General features: G+C 44.0%; 1 protein-coding gene and 1 pseudogene across 2 annotated transcripts in view; both read left to right on the top strand.

Moving 5' to 3' along the window:
• The window catches only part of LOC110259862 (transmembrane protein 238-like), a 39230-nt gene that overhangs the window by 10755 nt on the left and 10074 nt on the right, over positions 1-18401 (top strand). The gene's annotated exons all lie outside the window — the stretch shown is intronic.
• Positions 17690-18258, top strand: LOC110259863 (annotated as a pseudogene).

The raw sequence follows: 18401 nt of genomic DNA, 5'->3' as shown, positions 1-18401 counted from the left end.
CCCTGAAGCTTTTTTTAAATAATGAAAATAAACGTCTATTTTCTGAAATTATACACAGTTTAAATAAATGGCTGAAAATAAGCATTTTGTAGGAGGTTTAAACTATGAGGTAGTTTACCGTTATCTTTCTCTAGATAGTATCTTTCACTTTAGCTAATTAGGAGTAGGAAAAACCAAACAAAAAGATAAGAGGTACAACTACTAATTGAAACATAATAAGTTAACATGGACTTGGAGAACAGATGTGTGGTTGCCAAGGGGGAGGAGGAGGGAGTGGGATGGACTGGGTAATGCAAGCTGTTGCATTTGGAGTGGATAAGCAATGAGATCCTGGTGTGTAGCACAGGGAACTATATCTAGTCACTTGTGATGGAGCAGGATGGAGGATGACGTAAGAAAAAGAATGTAGGAGCTCCCGTTGTGGCTCTGCGGAAATGAACCTATTATCCATGAGGAGGTGGGTTTAAAGATCCAGCATTGCTGTGAGCTGTAGGTCACAGATGCAGCTCGATCTGGTGTTGCTATGACTGCAGTGTAGGCTGGCAGCTACAGCTCTGATTTGACCTCTAGCCTGGGAACCTCCGTGTACTGCGGGTGTGGCCCTAAAGACTATATATATATGACTGAGTCACTTTGCTGTACAGCAGAAATTGATAGAACATTGTAAATCAACTATAATAGAAAAAATAAAAATCTTAAAGCAGTCTATGGGGAGTTCCTTTCGTGGCGTAGTGGTTAATGAATCCAGCTAGGAACCATGAGGTCGTGGGTTTGATCCCCGGCCTTGCTCAGTGGGTGAAGGATCCGGTGTTGCCATGAGCTGTGGTGTGGGTCAAAGATGTGGCTCGGATCCTGCATTGCTGTGGCTGTGGTGTAGGCCAGTTGCTACAGTTGCGATTAGACCCCTAGCCTGGGAACCTCCATATGCCCCGGGAGCGGCCCTAGAAAAGACAAAAGTAAAAAACAAACAAACAAAAAAACAGTTAAGTATATGTACTCTTATTTTATAAATATTTATTTTCAAATGACTTATCAATAACTTAATTAGTATTAGTTCACAGCCTTTGAAATGATTTCTGAAATAAACTGGTAAATAGTCAGCTAACATCATCCACTCAATTACAAAAAATTGTAACCCAAGGTGTAATAATGGGTTCTTCTTGGAAATCCCTGTTGCGTTAGATAGTCAAGAGCCTACTCCTAAAAAAGAGAGGTGTCATTTTCCCCTGGTGATTTTTGTTTTTTGTTTATTTTTGTTTTTATTAAAATATAGATGGTTTACAGTGTATATTTGTTTGTGAAGGATACTCGTTCATGAAACTTCTTGATCTTTGCTTGAAAATCACCTTTTAGACCAGTTAAGTAAATTTCAAGTTTTTAAAAATGACTGCTATATCATTTATCTGAAAGTTTGTATAGGATTGTTTTGTTTTTTTGTTTGTTTGTTTTGTTTTGTTTTTTTTGGTCTTTTTGCTATTTCTTGGGCCGCTCCCGTGGCATATGGAGGTTCCCAGGCTAGGGGTCCAATTGGAGCTGTAGCCACAGGCCTACGCCAGAGCCACAGCAACGTGGGATCGGAGCCGCGTCTGCAACCTACACCACAGCTCACGGCAAGGCCGGATCGTTAACCCACTGAGCAAGGGCAGGAATCGAACCCGCCACCTCATGGTTCCTAGTCGGATTCGTTAACCACTGTGCCACGACGGGAACTCCTGTTTTGTTTTTAATTCACTTAAAAAAATGTTTTTTTATTGACGTGTAGTTGATTTGCAATGTGTTTCAGGTTTACAGCAAAGTGATTCATTTATATATATTCTTTTTCAGATTCATACATATGTTCATATGTACTTTCATATGTATAATATGAATGTATTCTTTTCAGATTCTTTTCCTTTATGAGTCATTACAAAATATTGAGTGTACTTCCCTTGCAGGATTCTTGAAAACGCTGCTTCCATTCATTATTTCACTTCTCAGAAAAAATGTTTGCTAATTTCCTAGTCATTTGATGTCAAAATACTTTATTGACTAGAACTCGCCTCACCTTTAAATGGACTTTGCTAGACTGCTGTACCAATTAATAAATATGAAATACACAGGAACTTAGAAGAGCACTTGTGATGCTCTGGGCAATACAAACCACTCTAAGAGATCAGCACTGTTATCAGCCCTGTACTGATGGAGACATGTGAGCAGAGAGATTAAGCAGCTCGCCCAAGGTCAGGGAGTTAGAAAGTGGCAGAGACTGGACCTGAACCCACGAAGTGCAGCTCCAGGGCCCACGCTCTTCCTCACTGTCCTTTGGTACAGATCTGCACAGTGCCAGTTGTTTCACCACAAAGTTGGTTGTCTACCTGCATTACAAAATCTTCCATAATTTCCTTAATTTAGACTAGAGGAAACTGTTGGTCCACCAGATAGGAAAGCTTGCTTTGCATTCTATTAAGATATTCACCAGGAGTTCCCTTGTGGCACAGTGGGTTAAGGATCAGACATTGCCACTAAAGTGCCTCAGGTCACTGTTATGGTGTGGGTTTGACCCCTGGCCCAGGAATTTCCATGTGCCAGGCAGTGACCATTAAAAAAAAAAAAAAAAAGATGTTAGTTGCAGTTCCTGTCATGCCTCAGTAGTAACGAACCTGACCAGTATCCATGAGGACGCAGGTTCAGACCCTGGCCTCGCTCAGTGGGTTAAGGATCCGGCATTTCCGTGACATGTGGTGTAGGTCACAGACGTGGCTTGATCCAGTGTTGCTATGGCTGTGGCCTAGGCCACAGGTGTACTTCCACTTTGACCCCTAGCCTGGGAATTTCCATATGCCACAGACACAGCCCTAAAAAAAAAAGCAAAAAAAAAAAAAAAATTCCTCGAAGAACATCCTTATAAAATTGCTCCTATAGTGGGAGGCATTTGGAGTATTCAAACCAGTATTTAGTGCTCTGTGTTTCCAAGGGGCATGAGTTCTGAAGGATTTTAAAAGGTCGTGGTGGGATGTGGTTCAGTGGCCAGGTGACTGGAGAACAGTGGATTTAACAAGCCAAAGTCACTGCAAAATCCCCCAGAGTCTTTAGAGTACTCTTGTGCATTGTGAAACTCCAGGAGTAGGTAGCATTTCGCAAACTCATTTGACAAACTTTCTATATGTGAAGCGTTTCTCTGGGGAGGAGTGTTCTATGGCACACCATTAAAGAAACAGCTCAAGTGTTTAGGCAATAGCCTAGTTAGGGGTAACAAGAGCTTCCTCCTCTGATATAGACAATTTACCATCTCTAAAAGGTAGTGGAGTCCTTCTGGCTTGTGCATATCTTTCTGCCTCACCCACACCCCATGCCCAACTTATTGCTTTTTTTTTTTTTTAAGGGCTACACCTGCGGCATATGGCAATTCCCAGGCCAGGGGCTGAAGTGGAGCTACACCTGCCAGCCTACACCACAGCCACAGCCACTCAGGATCTGGGACATGTCTACTCACATCTGCATGAGAGCTCATGGCAATGCCGGATCCTTAATCCACTGAGCGAGGCCAGGGGTCAAACCTGCATCCTTATGGATACTAGTTGGGCTCATTATCACTGAGCCACAATGGGAACTCCCTCATGCCTAGCTTCTTAACCTTTAGAATCATTTCCAGCTGACTTAAATGAGTGATACATTTTTCATCTAAACATAGGATTTCAACTCCAGTAGCCGAAAACCAGTTTCTTCCCTTTCCTGTAGTAGCGGTTCTTAATGGGTTTCAGAACCACCCCGTGAAAGAAGTATTTGAGTAGCTATAATGTGACGGGCACTGAAGCTGCAAGAAATTGACCAGGTTTCTTTTGTCTTGGACTAGAGCCAGATGACGTTCATAGGTAGGGAGAAATTTAGTAGAGATGAGCCAGCACGACCCCTTGTCGTTCAGAAAGCAAAGGGGTTAACCAACCAGCAGGGCACCGTGGACCTGATGCTCTTCCCACTGCTCTCTGCATATTCCTTCAGGGTGATCTTGCCTATTCCATAGCCTTGAGGACTTGCTTTTCCTTTTTTAAAATTTGTTTTTCTTTTTTTTTTTTTTGGCTGCACCTGTGGTATACGGAAGTTCCCAGGCCAGGGATCGAACCTGCGCCACAGCAGCAACTAGAGCTGGTAGCAGTATATACAGCATCAGATCCTTAATGCGCTGAGCCAGAATGGAACTTCCACCTCAAGCACTTTCTTTCTTTCTTTCTTTTTTGCTTTTTAGGACTGTCCCCAGAGCATATGGAGGTTCCCAGGCTAGGGGTCAAATTGGAGCTGTAGCCGCCAGCCTACACCATAGCCGCATCCACAGCAGCTTCGAGCGGAGTCTGCAACCTATACCACAGCTCCCAGCAACACCAGATCCCTAACCCACTTGTCGAGGCCAGGGATCGAACCTGTGTCATCATAGATCCTAGTCAGATTCGTTTCTGCTGAGCCATGACGGGAACTCCTCAAGCACTTTCTGATTGGAGAGGTTTCTCACTCTTGGTTATATCTATCTCAGGTAGGAGATGTTTCTCCCTAACCCTGCCCACCTAGATCTTTCCCAAGCACGTCAGACCTGACATGCCTACAACAGAATTCATCCTCCTTACTCTAGAACAGGTCTTGTCCTGTGTATCCAGTCTCCGAAAATGTAGCTACTACAAGCCCAGTTACTCAAACCAGCTGATCCCAGTTCCTACACCTCTTCGCTCCACCCCAACTCCCCCCCACCCCCGCCACCATCAGTCATCAAGCCTTGTTCATTTGTCATCATCACGTCTTCTCTAGGCTCCCCCAATACTGCTCTCGTTGAGACCCTTGCATCTCCATTCTGGACTTCCTAATGATAGCCCCCTCAAATCCATCATTCTCATGACCAAATGTATGAATTCGTACATGTTAAATGCAGAAGTTCTCAGAGTTCCTGTTGCAGATAAGGAGGTTAAGAACCTGACTAGTATTCATGAGGATGAGGGTTCGATTTCTGGCCCTGCGCAGTGGAATAAAGATCCATGGCATTGCAGCAAGCTGCCTCGTAGGTCACAGATGTGGCTTGGATCCAGCATTGCTGTGGCTACAGTGTAGGCCAGCAACTGCAGCTCCCATTCAACCCATAGCCTAGGAACTTCCATAGGATGCAGGCATGGCCCTAAAAAGAGTTTTACACATTTTTTTAATACAAATATAAATGTAGGAGTTCTCCCCAAGCTAAAGGATCTGGTGTTGCTGCAGTTTCAGCATAGGTCTCAGGTATGGCTCGGATTCATTCTCTGGCCTGGGAACTTCCATATGCTGTGGGTGCTGCCATAAAATAAATAAATAAATAAATGTTTTTATTTCTTGTGTGTGGGGGGGCCAAGACCATCCTCAGTTTAAGTCACTAGAACTCACAGAAGGCAGCGTAGCTGGTATAATCAGGGTTATGGTTTATTGTTGTTAAATGATACAGATTAAAATTCTTTGGCAAAGGAAAACGTTCCCATTGTGGCGCAGCTGAAATGAATCTGACTAGTATCCATGAGGATGTGGGTTCGATTCCTGGCCTTGCTCAGTGGGTTAAAGATCCAGCATTGCAGTCAGCTGTTGTGTAGGTCACAGACTCAGCTCAGATCCCATGGTGCTGTGGCTGTGGTGTAGGCCGGCAGCTGTAGCTCTGATTTATCCCTACCTGGGAGCCTCCATAGGCCGAGAAGGTAAAAAAGTAAAAAAACAAAACACTATTAGGAGTTCCCTGGTTGCCTAGCAGTTAAAGGTCTGGCTTGTCACTGGAAAAAGTAAAAAAACAAAAACACTATTAGGAGTTCCCTGGTTGCCTAGCAGTTAAAGATCTGGCTTATCACTGTTGTGACTCAGGTCACTGCTGTGACACAGGTTCCATCCTTGGCCTTGAAACTTCTACATCCTGTGGGCACAGCCAAAAGAAAAAACAAAAAACAAACAGAAAAACACCCCAACGCAACACTGTTAAAAGTGTGTAAAAGGGAGTTTCCATTGTAGTTCATCAGATTAAGGACCCAGCATTGTCTCTGAGGATTCGGGTTTGATCCCTGTCCTCACTCAGTGGGTTAAGGTTCCGGTGTTGCCACAGCTTTGGCGTAGGTCACAGATGTACCTTGGATCCGGTGTTGCTGTGGCTGTGGCATAAGCCACAGATGCAGCTTCAATTCCACCCTGGCCCTGCCACAGGTGTGGCAGTAAAAAGGAAAAAAAAAAGTATGTAAAGGGGCACGTGCATTGGGTTGTGGGATGGAAATCCTGTGAAACTGGATTGTGATGATCATTGTACAACTAGAGGTGTGATAAATTAAGTAATAAAAAAGGAAAAAAAATTATCACACCATCAAAAAAAAATACAGGGCATGTGCACACTTCTTGGACATGCATAATGATTGTGTAGATCTCAATGAAATAAATTTCTTATTAGGTTGTAAGCTTATGAAAGGGTCTGTTTAGGGCGTTTCTCTGTACTGAGTGGGAGCGGGAGGTGAAATTCATAAGTGCAATCACCCAATGACAAATGTTAAAGGATAGCTAAGGTCTAAAAGTCTTGAAGAATAGGGAGTTCCCATTGTGGCTCAGCAGAAATGAATCTGACTAGTATTCATGAGGATGCGGGTTTGATCCCTGGCCTCGCTCAGTGGGTTAAGGATCCAGTGTTTCCGTGAGCTGTGGTGTAGGTGGCAGACGTGGCTTGGATCTGGGGTTGCTGTGGCTGTGGTGTAGCCTGGCAGCTGTAGCTTTGATCAACCTCTAGCCTGGGAACCTGCATGTGCTGCAGGTGTGGCCCTAAAAAGCAAAAATAAAATTTAAAAATTCTAGGCTTGATACGGAAAAGATGAGCTCTCTGAGCTGCTTACATTCTTCTGCTCCATAGTTAGACATGTTATTAATCCATCGTGCACTGGCCCTCTCTGAGTCGCTTATGTTCTTGAACTTGCATGTATTTTGCCTTTAGAATGAGTCCATCTGAAAGCTGTCAGATGAGGCCTGCAGCTCCTTCCCTGGCACCTGCTCCTCAATGAAGAATCCAACTTTTCAGAAAATTGGTAAATGAGGACAGATTGCCATTCTCTACTCAGCGGACTGCAAATTCTTACTCTTGGGGAGACAGGCCTGAAGCCACTGTAGAGATCCTCACTCTTTTTTTTTTTTTTTTTTGTCTTTTGCCTTCTTAGGTCCACACCTGCAGCATATGGAGGTTCCCAGGCTAGGGGTCTAATCCGAGCTACAGCTGCTGGCCTGAGCTGAGCCACAATGGGAACTGCAGTGATCCTCACTCTTAAGCTAGGCATTCTACTTGGCCTGCCAGTTTAATGTTCTCCCTGCCACATGAGGTGGGTGTTGTCACTAGTGAAGACACTGAGGTTAGGGAGGTAGCTTGCCCAAGGGGGTGGGGTCTCTCCATTCTGTCAAATCCCCGTGTCCTGATGTGGAAGTATGGCCCCACGGAGACTTTGCCTTGCCCTGAAGTTACTGAATACCCACGTGGTCTTGGCTGCCTACCTGATTACTTAACAGTGGATCCCTGCCAGCCCTGAGACCTTAGGACATGTGTGTGTTTAAAGAAAGTTCGGGAATTCCCATCTTGGCGCCGTGGAAACAAATCTGACTAGGAACCATGAGGTTTCGGGTTCGATCCCTGGCCTCACTCAGTGGGTTAAGGATCTGGCGTTGCCGTGAGCTGTGGTGTAGGTTGCAGATGCGGCTTGGATCTGGCGTTGCTGTGGCTGTGATGTAGGCGGGCAGGTGCAGCTCTGATTTAACCCCTCGCCTGGGAACCTCCACATGCTGTGGGTACAGCCCTCAAAAAAAAAAAAAAAAAAAAAAAAAAGAGAGAGAGAGAGAAAGTTCAGGGAGTTCCTGTTGTGGAGCAGTGGGAATGAACCAACTAGTATCCATGGGGATGTGGGTTCGACCCCTGGCCTCTCTCAGGAGTTTGCGGATTCTGGCGTTGCCCTGAGCTGTGGTGTAGGTCCCAGACGCGGCTTGGATCCTGGAGTGTTGCTGTGGCTGCAGCAGCAACATGGCTCCAATTTGACCCCTAGCCTGGGAACTTTCATATGCCATGGATGCGGAGAAAGAAAGAAAGAAAGAACGAAAGGAAGGAAGGGAGGGAGGAAGGAAGGAAGGAAGGAAGGAAGGAAGGAGAGAGAGAGAAAGAAAGAAAGAAAGAGAGAAAGAAAGAAAGAAAGAAAACAAAAGGGAGGGAGGGAGGAAAGGGAGGAAAAGAAGAAAGAAAGGGAAGGTCAGAATGGCAGATCATGAGGCCATTTCACCCACGTGTAGTAGTTACAGATCACTATCTAGAGACACAGTGATTATGGCTCAAACTAGTGGTTCCTAAGTTCCTATGGATTTTACTTTCTGTTGGTCACATTTGTTTTCATGAAGTATAAAATGACTTGCCATCTAGTGAAAATGTTTCAGAAAAATGTACGAACTTTCTCTCGTTTCATGTGTTCCACATGAAAATGCCTCAGGAAAACAGGATAGAAACCAGTTTCAAAAGAAGTTCATTATGGGATTTCCCGCTGTGGTGCAAAGGGATCGGTGGCATCTCTGGAGTGCTGGGTTGCAGGTTCGATCCGTGGCCCTGCACACTGGGTTAAGGAACCCAGCGTGGCCACAGCCGTGGCGTAGTTCTAAACTGCAGCTAGGATCTGATCCCTGGCCTGGGAATGCCATATGTCAAGAGGCAGCCAAAGAAAAAAGAAAAAAAAAAAGTTCACCATGGAAGTTCCCTTGTGGCACAACAGGTTGAGGATCTGGTGTTGCCACAGCTGTGGCACAGGTGATATCTGTGGCACCGGTTCGATCCCTGACCCAGAATCTTCCACGTGCAGGGGGTGGAGCCAAAAAAAAAAAAAGTTCAGTAAGATTTGCTCAATAACAGATTGCTTCCTGAACTTGTCTGAAGCCATTCAGGAATTACAGCTAGGCATTTTCCTTTCTTTCTTTCTTTCTTTTTTTTTTGTGTGTGTGTCTTTTTGCCATTTCTTGGGCCATTCCTGCGGCATATGGAGGTTCCCAGGCTAGGGGTCCAATCGGAGCTGTAGCCGCCGGCCTACACCAGAGCCACAGCAACGTGGGATCTGAGCCATGTCTGCAGCCTACACCACAGCTCATGGCAATACCAGATCCTTAACCCACTGAGCAAGGCCAGGGATCGAACCCGCAACCTCATGGTTCCTAGTCAGATTCGTTAACCACTGAGCCACGACAGGAACTCCAGCATTCTCCTCTCTTGATCATCTTTCACAGGAGATATTCACCAAATATCCTAGAATGTTATGTTCCTCATCTAAATCCAGAAAACTAGACAGGATAGAACTCTAGTCTGACCAGTCCTGCTCATTATGGACACAGATGAACTTCCTTTTTTTAATATGCTGACTCAGTAATTTCATTTTATTTTTTTAATTACTCAATGAATTTTATTACATTCATAGTTGTACAGCCATCATCACAACCGAATTTTATAGCATTTCCATGCCAAGTCCCCTGGCCCCCCACCCCCAGTACAGATGAACTTCTTATTGAAAAAAATGCTTTTCCAAAATGAGAAAGACATTAGTCAGCCTTTCGCCTGTATTTGTAATTCCTTCTCTCATCATTCCACCACCAGCAAAAATCCACTGCGCCTGGGATCCCCCCTGCTCCTATTTTCAACACCCTGTTGCAAGAGATGCAGCGTGAAAGACACTTCTTGATCCTGTACCGCGAATTCATCATTCACTTTTCGTTAGGATATTTGCTGGTGTCTGTTGGAACGGCTTTGTCAGATAAAGACTGGATACCTTTTATCCTTGGACTGCTTCTTCTCTTGGTTCTGATACTCAGTGTATAAATATTATAGAGCAGCAATGAAGAAGGCAAGTCAAAGGCAAGCCACTGTGGTGTCTGCCCACAAAGGAACCTCCAGCTTAATCTGGGCAAGAGCTGCAAGAGCCAGAATGAGCCTATTATCCATTTTTGTGTGCAGAGCCAGGCCTCCTAGGTACCTCCATTTTATTTGTTCTTCTTAAACCAGAACGAAATTTTAGTTTTTAAGCCACAGCAATAAAGATCTTGCTTCTATTCTGTTCATTTCCATTGTCAGACTAGCTTTTCTTATACTGTTTGAGACAGTGGGAAAAATTCATTTTAATAATTCCAGGTTCTATGGCGTTCCCATGGTTGTTCAGCGGGAACAAACCCAACTAATATCCAGGAGGATGCAGGTTCGATCCCCGGCCTCACTGTTTCGGTTAAGGAGCTGGCATTGCTGTGAGCTGTGGTATAGGTTGCAAATGCGGCTCAGATCTGGCATTGCTGTGGCTCTGGCGTAGGCTGGTGGCTACAGCTCCAATTAGACCCCTAGCCTGGGAACTTCCATATGCCGTGGGTGCAGCCCTAAAAAGACTAATAGTAATAATAATAATCATCATAATAACAATAATAATTCCAAGTTCTCTCCAGATATTGGTGACTCAGTAAATAACCATCAGAAGAAGTAGGTTTAGGGAGCAATTCTTCAGAGCCAGGTTATTAAACTTTTCTTAAATCCTAGAGACAATGCCTTCTAGAATAAATAGGGCAAAGTCCCTAGTCCCTTTTAAATTTAACCAATTCATCAATTAAAAGTTAAGGATGAGGAATTCCCGTTGTGGCTCAGTGGTTAACAAATCCGACTAGGAACCATGAGGTTGTGGGTTCGATTCCTGGCCTCACTCAGTGGGTTAAGGATCCAGTGTTGCCGTGAGCTGGGGTGTAGGTCGCAGATGCGGCTCAGATGCCCACGTTGCTGTGGCTCTGGCATAGGCCAGCGGCTACAGCTCCGATTTGCCCCCTAGCCTGGCAACCTCCATGTGCTGCATGTGCAGCCCTGAAAAGACAAAAAAAAAATTTAAGGACGACCCAGTTTTACTCGCCTTGCCTAGTTATAGAACACAAATGAGGTGGGCCCCCAGAAAACATGAATGAAATCAGTACCATTTGTTAAACAGAAACAACGTGGGTAGGATGAGCTTTTTTTTTTTTTTTTTGGCTATGCCCATGGCATTCGGAAGTTCTTGGGTGGGGGTGTCACATCCGAGCCACAGCTTCGACCTATGCCACAGCTGCAGCAACACTGAATCTTAATGTACGGTGCTGGGTCAGGAATCAAACCCACCCCATCACAGGGACAACACCAGATCCTTGACCCACTGCACCACAACAGGAATTCCTGCACCAGGGTAATATTAGCCTTAAAAAGGAATGAAATTGTGGCCTGAGCCACAGCATAAATAAACCTTGAACAACAGGGCTGCTAACTGAAAAAAGCCAGACACTAAAGGACAAATACTGTATGATTCCTCTAATGTGAAAGGTACCTAGAATAGTCAAATTCCTGGAGACAGAAAGTAGAGTAGTGATTACCAGCTGCTGAGGGGAGGGGATGATGAAGAATGACTAATTAATGCGGATTTTCGGGAGTTCCCTTCATGGCTCAGTGGTCAATGAACCTGACTAGGAACCATGAGGACGAGGGTTCAATCCCTGGCATCGCTCAGTGGGTTAAGGATCCAGTGTTGCCATGAGTTGTGATGTAGGTCGCAGACACAGCTCGGATCTGATGTGGCTGTGCTGTGGTGTAGGCCGGCAGCTGTAGCTCCGATTCGACCCCTAGCCTGGGAACCTCCATATGCCATGGGAGCGGCCCTAAAAAGCAAAAAAGAAAAAAGAAAAGAAAAAAACAAAAGGACAAATACTGTATGACTCCTCTAATATGAAAGGTACCTAGAATAGTCAAATTCATAGTGACAGAAAGTAGAATAGTGATTATACCGGGTGCCGAGGGGCAGGGATGATGAAGAGTGACTATTTAATAGATACAGATTTTTCAGGTTGGGAAGATAAAAGTTCTAGAGATGGACAGTGGTGGTGGTTGCACAGTGGCATGAGCATACTCAATGCCACTGAATTATACACATGGAACAGTTAAATAAACATAAATAAATAATAAAGTATAATATTTAGTTAAATATTTAAATAAAACAATAGTTTAAAAATAGTAAATGAAATTGTACACATGAAACAGTTAAATTGTACACATGAAATAGGTGAGGTCAGCATTATAAAGGCATAGACATCCCTTGTTTTTGTCCCTTCCCCTCCAAACAACAAAAATTCAGCATCCATCTATGAACAGAGGTGCTATTGAGGGCGCTATGGGACCCAGCACCATAGGCCAAGGAATGGAGAAGTCTTGCCCCTCTGTCCTCAAGCAATAGCAGACAGACCTGGGTCCCAGTTATAGACCCTGCAGTGGTCCATGACCTGCCACCAGCCTCTCTCTGCTGTGATCTGGGAGCCCCTGGAAAACACTGCCTTAAGACAGTCAAGCATGGAGGAGAGAGCCTTTATGGAAGTCCAGCTTTCTGGAGGAAAATTTCTAGGACATGAGTGAAAAAAAAAAAAATAGCGCTGTGAGCTCTCTCTAAAACGGTCAATCTGAGCAGTTCCTGTTGTGGCTCAGCAGTTATGAACCCAACTAGTATCTGTGAAGATGCAGATTCAATCCCTGGCTTGCTCAGTGGGTGAACGATCCGGCATTCCTGTGAGCTGTGGTGTAGGTCACAGATGCAGCTCAGATTTGGTGTTGCAACTGCTGTGGGGTAGGCCTGCAGCTGCAGCTCTGATTTGACCCCTAGCCTGGGAATTCTGACATGCTGCAGGTGTAGCCTTCAAAAAAAAAAAAAAAAACAAACCATTAAGGAAAGAAAGAAAGAGAGGGACAGAGAGAGAGAGAAAGAGAAAGAGAGAGGAAGAAAGGAAGGAAGAAAGAAAGAAGAAAAGGAAGGAAGGGAGGGAGGAAGGAAGGAAGGAAGGAAGGAAGGAAGAAAGAAAGAAAGAAAGAAAGAGAAAGAAAGAAAGGAAAGAAAGAAAGAAAGAAAGAAAGAAAGAAAGAAAGAAAGAAAGAAAGAAAGAAAGAAAGAAAGAAAGAAAGAAAGAAAACTGTCAGTCTGGTCTTATCATTCCCCAGCCTAGGGCCTTTCTGTGCTTCTCCCCTACACTCAAAAGTCTAGATGCTACATCATGTCATCATCCCTTGAGGCTCGAACCCCATGTAGCCTCATCTCTGCACCTGTCACCCCACTTTGCTAATACTCTCCTCAAATCCCCAAACACTCACATTGGCTATCCAAACCCCCTGGCAGTTTCCTTGATAAGTATTTTCATACTCTCTCCTCACACGACTGCCTTACGTAGCTGAGAGGCCAGTTCCCCAGGCCAGCCTCCTCTCCCTCAGTAGTTATGCTGAGAACTCAACAGCTCCATGCTCTGTGTCTGTGTTATTTGCTTACCACCTATTTGCTCGATTGTCCCTTGTATGTTCCTCTATTCCAGCACCTATTCGATGCCACATGTCTCTCTCCACTAGGCTGGGTGTTATTGCCAAGCCCTTGGCTCCAACACATCTAGAGCCCCAGTTTTCAGCTCGAAGTCCTGAACCCCTATCTCCTGAATCCCGGCTTCTGTTTTATGTACTGATTTGCCACCTAGTGGCTGTATGATCCTGAAAGAGCTGGTCTCTGGTTCTCAATTTCTTCAACCATAAAACATAGTAATAGAACTTATTTCCCGGGACTGTTGTGAGAATGAAATGGCAATGCAAATATAGAGGTTAGGGAGCACAGCGTCTGACACACAGAGAGCACTCCAGCGAGGCTGTTGGTGCTGTCATAAACCTTTTAGGTGCTGTCGTAAATCTTTTGGTAATGTAAGGAAACATATCTTAGTAAAGAGCGTATGCAAACTTCTAAGAACTATGAAGAAATGGACAGACAAATTTAGTGTAAAGGGGGAGCTGTGGTTCCTGGTGGCTCAATGGATCAAAGATCAGGCATTATCACTGCAGTAGCACAGGTTTGATCCCTGGCTCAGGGACTTCTGCATGCTGCAGCATGGCCAAAAATGGGAGAGGGGGTACAAACTTGGTACAGAGCCTTGTACTGGGAATGCCTCTCCTTTTATCATAATACAGATGGAAAACATGACTGTCCCGGGAGTTTGCGATGTGGCACAATGGGATCCACAGCATCTTGGGAGCACTGGGATGCAGGTTCAATCCCCAGCCTGGCACAATGGGTTAAGGATTCGGTGTTGCCACAGCTGTGGCTTAGATTGCAACTATAGCTTGGATCTGATCCCTAGCCTGGGAATTCCAAATGCAGTGGAGGGGCCAGAAAAAAAAAAAAAGAAAATATGACTGTCCAAACCTGAACTGAAAATGGACAAACAGAACAAGAAACACTCAGGAGTGTTTTTCTGCTGGACAACTAACTCTTTCTCGAAGAAGCTGAAATAAGTAAAAGAGAATGTGGTTATTCTATCCCATAAAGGATCGCCAGTGGAGAGTCTTTCATTCAGAGTTCTTCTGAGTTCAGAAGGTTGAGGAATTATAATTTTCTGGGTCTATACTAGAACCCCAGTGATTTTTAGACTCTAAAATTACAAAGGTTTGCTGCCGCTGTTAACTAGTGCTGTGGTGGTTTTATGTAAATAATAATGTTTTTGTCACAGAAAGGCAAATAATGCAAACTAATATACACTTTCTTTAAAATGTTTATTTTTTGCATTTTGGTGTTAAAAAACATATAGATATATAATTATCTATTCTATATTATAAGGTTTTTGATCTGTATGTCTGTGTCTTACAACGGCTCTTTAAAAGATTGGCCACCCTTGGAGTTCCCTGGTGACTCAGTGGGCTGAGCATTTGGTGTTGTCACTTCTGTGGCTCAGGTCACTGATGTGACACAGGTTTGATCCATGGCCCAGTAATTTCCACATACTGAGAGTGTGGAAGAAAGAAAGAGGGAGAGAGGGAGGGAAGGAAGAAGGAAGGAAGGGGAGTTCTTGCTGTGGCGCCACAGGATTGGCGGCATCTCTGGAGCGCTGGGACACAGACTTGATCTCACTGGGTTGAAGGATCTGCACTGGATTCTTTAAAGTGTTGCTACAGCTGTGGCATAGGTTGCAACTATGGCTCAGATCTAATCCCTGGCCTAGGAACTCCATATACCCTGGGGCAGGTAAGAGACAAAGTGAGAGAGAGAGAAAGAGAGTTTACAAAAATAAAATAAAAGATTAGTTTCATGCAAAAAAAAAAAAAAAACTTCTTAGAGGATCACAAGAAAGCATTGGAAGCTGAAACCCCCAAATCTTTCTCAATTTAGATGAATTTATAGCTTATAAGAATAGTCATGTAGGTAATGACGGAAAGGGATCTGTGCTTTATCTGTGTAACAGAATTTAAAAGGAACTGATAGGAGTTCCCATCGTGGTTCAGTGGTTAATGAATCCGACTAGGAACTATTAGTTGCAGGTTCCATCCCTGGCCTTGCTCAGTGGGTTAAGGATCCGGTATTGCCGTGAGCTGTGATGTAGGTCACACCCTCGGCTTGGATCCCTCCTTTCTGTGGCTCTAGCATAGGCCAGTGGCTACAGCTCCAATTCGACCCCTAGCCTGGGAACCTTCATATGCCTCGGGAGCAGCCCTAGAAAAGGCAAAAAGACAAAAAGACAAAAAAAAAAAAAAAAAAGGAACTGATAATGCTAGTAGGAAATTTCATGAAGCCTGAAATACCATTGAGAACATAAGAAGGAAAACACTCTTCCTTACTTTCCCATTTTAAAACGTATGCAGGAGTTCCCGTGGTGGCACAGTGGTTAACGAATTTGACTGGGAACCATGAGGTTGCAGGTTCGATCCCTGGCCTTGCTCAGTGGGTTAACGATCCGGCCTTGCCATGAGCTGTGGTGTAGGTCGCAGACACGGCTCGGATCTGGCGTTGCTGTGGCTGTGGTGTAAGCCAGTGGCTATAGCTGCGATTCGACCCCTAACCTGGGAACCTCCATATGCCGCAGGAGTGGCCCAAGAAATGGCAAAAATACAAAAAAAAAGCCAAAAAAAACCCCCAAAAACAAAACAAAAAAAACGTATGCAACCTAGTATTAACAAATGTGTCAGATTATAAATTATGTTCACATTGAGTACTGAACTGTCATGACAACAGAAAATGTATCAACTTTATTGAAAGAAAAATTTAATATGGCCAAACTTGGGAAATTATTATCTGGAAAAAGATATTGCAGATAAATGACAATGGAACAGCCACAGTAGGTGTATAAAGGAGTAGAAGCCATTATTTCCTCTCCCTAAATGATTATCCCACATTTGTCTTGTTTTGCTCAAATTTTATATGCAAAACTTCTGCTTCTATAAAATCAAATGTAATTCTTTTGAATATTTTATTAAAGACAAAAATTTGTTTTCCAAATTTGACGAGCATATGGGTTATATACATTATAGACATATAAAGGATATACAATGGATATCAGGATCAGATGCAATCAGCATTTCCCACGTGAATTAACATTCTAACATGTATAATATCAAATGAGGAAATACACTATTCTGAAATCAAAAGCATTTTGGTGCAAATAGATCATACATTTTAATGCAATTTATCAGTGTTGGATGATACTTTGAAACAAGTAAAAAAATATAAGAAAATCCTCCAATGAGAAACCCTGCCAATATATACAGCTTCATGCTTAAAGGCTTACCCCCTTGCTTACAACAAAAGAAAGTAACTTTGCAAGTATGCTTGAGGGATATAAAATGTCAGCAAGACACCTGACTATGTGACCTATAGAAAATAAATAGACAATAAAAAAACATAAACAAACTGGAACTGTATATCAATCACTGGGTTAAATTATCAGTTATTGGGAGTTCCCAGCGTGGCTCAGTGGAAATGAATCTGACTAGGATCCATGAGGACGCAGGTACCATCCCTGGCCTTGCTCAGTGGGTTAAGGACCCAGCATTGCCAGGAGCTGTGGTGTAGCTCGTATACACAGCCTGGGAACCTCCATATGTCACTGAGGCTGCTAAAATAAATAAATAAATAAAAGATCAATTACTGGAGTTCCCTTCGTGGCTCAGCGGTTAAGGAATCTGACTAGCATCCATGAGGACACAGGTTCCATCCCTGGCCTCATTCAGTGGGTTAAGTATCCAAGGGTGAAGATGTGGCTGTGGCATAGCAGGGCAGCTGTAGCTCCCATTTGATCCCCAGCCTGGGAACCTCCATATGCCGGCAGGTGTGGCGCTATAAAAACAAAATTAAATTAAATTAAAATAAAATAAAATATTAGGGTATTACAGAAATTATCATTTCATCTTTTAAATGAAGACATAAAAAATTAAATTGTCGGGAGTTCCCGTGGTGGCGCAGTGGTTAACGAATCCGACTAGGAACCATGAGGTTACGGGTTCGGTCCCTACCCTTGCTCAGTGGGTTAACGATCCGGCGTTGGTTGCCGTGAGCTGTGGTGTAGGTTGCAGACGCGGCTCGGATCCCGCGTTGCTGTGGCTCTGGCGTAGGCCGGTGGCTACAGCTCCGATTCAACTCCTAGCCTGGGAACCTCCATATGCCGCGGGAGCGGCCCAAGAAATAGCAACAACAACAAAAGACAAAAAGACCAAAAAAAAAAAAAATTAAATTGTCGCTCCAAGCTCCGCCCCGCAACTCGGGGTCCCCCATGCGCACAGGAAAGGAGCGGGGTCCCCCATGCGCACAGGAAAGGACGGGTGGGGAAGGATCACCCGCGAGATCCCGAGGCGAGCCTCACCCGCACCCCCTGCTCAGCGGGTGGACCTGGCTCAGCCATGATCAAGGCGATCCTCCTCTTAATAACCACACGAAACCGCGGCTCTCCAAGTTCTAGCAGCCCTACAGGGGAGATACACAACAACAAATCATCAGGGAGACATTCCATTCGGTATCTAAGAGAGATGAAAATGTAATTTCCTAAAAGGAGGATTATTAATTGGAGGATCTGAAAACTGATTTATAGACATTACACAATTACATTTTGTCTTCTGTGTGATTCTTTAGAAAGTGAACTTGGCATTTTAGATCTAATTCAAGTATTTGTGGAAACGTTAGACAAATGTTTTGAAAACGTCTGTGAGGTGGATTTAATTTTCCATGTAGATAAGGTTCACAGTATTCTTGCAGAAATGGTCATGGGAGGAATGGTATTAGAGACCAACATGAATGAGATTGCTACACAAACTGATGCACAAATAAACTGGGCAAATCTGAGGCTGGCTTAGCAGGAGCTCCAGCTCCGGCTGTAACAGCTGTAAAGAATATAAACCTCCCTGAGATCCCAAGAAATATTAACATGGGTGACATCAGTATAAAAGTGCCAAACCTGCCCTCTTTTAAATAAAAACTTCAAAAGGCCACTCCCAGGTAAAATCCAAGGGGAAAAGTCATCTAAGTTTGCCAAGCAGTTGTTTACCAAAAATAGAGGAGGAGAGTCTTAACTTTTGTTCTTAGATTTAAGTCAAGGTACTGTATAGAAGCTATGTA

Source organism: Sus scrofa, chromosome 3, assembly GCF_000003025.6.
Source record: "Sus scrofa isolate TJ Tabasco breed Duroc chromosome 3, Sscrofa11.1, whole genome shotgun sequence".
Classification (NCBI taxonomy): domain Eukaryota; kingdom Metazoa; phylum Chordata; class Mammalia; order Artiodactyla; family Suidae; genus Sus; species Sus scrofa.
This window is presented reverse-complemented; position numbering and strand designations above follow the sequence as displayed.